We start from the raw sequence: 982 nt of genomic DNA, 5'->3' as shown, positions 1-982 counted from the left end.
GGTAAGCGTAGCCGTACTTCAGCTTCCCGCAGCAGACGCAGCGCGCCCGGAAATCCGGTCGTAGACCGCTGCGGGTTCAGCAGAAGCGGGTCAATCTTCGCCTCGCATTGCTTGCACGTAGGGCCCACCATTTTGCAAACTGTGAGTATGTTAGCAGATTATATTGTTTTAACCAATTCCTTGCGTCCAAATATTAGCCAATAGCACGGAAATATAAGGCTGGTATTTATTATTAAGCAAAATAGCTAAATGTTTTATAATATTACTATTTATTTGCTATAATAATAATAATATCCAGTTTTCCAACAAATACATATTTTACATGCAATAAAAGTGACTAAAAGGCTATGTACCATGCGCGCATGCATTCGTCGAGTGCGGTGCACGGGAGCAGATAGCGCAATGACCGTGCAGCCGCGCGCCTTCATTGCACGGTTAGAGTGGTGACTCACCACTGGTGAGTGCCAGGTGAAGTAAAAAATATATACATTCGCAAAGTCCCTACAAAAAGCGCTGGTCGTGAAGCCTACTTTAATATTAAACATACTATCGTCTCTAATTTAGAAAGATTGTGGAAAATAGCATCGCAGAGCTCTTACAAATGCGGCCTGTGAAGCTTATATTAGTAATATTAATACTATTAATATCGTCTTTATTTTGAAAAGTGTGTGAAAAATAACATTCCTGAGCTCTTACAAAATACTGGTCTGTGAAGTCTACATTAATAATGATAAATATCTCTATTTGAAAAGTGTGAAGAGCTCTTAAAAATTAAAGTGGTTACTGTGCCCGATTTCAGTACATACGACAGGGTTTTGCGTCAATAATCAAGTATCTGCACAGCTCGCCTGGCTGTTTGCAACCAATTGATGCGTTTCGTGCTCGGCAGAAATGTTTACATCACGTCCAATCGCGAGGTCGAGAGACGGTCTGATCGTGCGACAGATCCAGTCAGTGTCGCAGGTCGGCAGGTATTGGCCCA

The sequence above is a fragment of the Phytophthora infestans genome, genomic scaffold (assembly GCF_000142945.1).
Source record: "Phytophthora infestans T30-4 supercont1.22 genomic scaffold, whole genome shotgun sequence".
NCBI classification, from domain to species: Eukaryota; Oomycota; class Peronosporomycetes; order Peronosporales; family Peronosporaceae; genus Phytophthora; species Phytophthora infestans.
The sequence above is the reverse complement of the archived record's forward strand: the minus strand, read 5'-3'. Positions refer to the sequence as shown.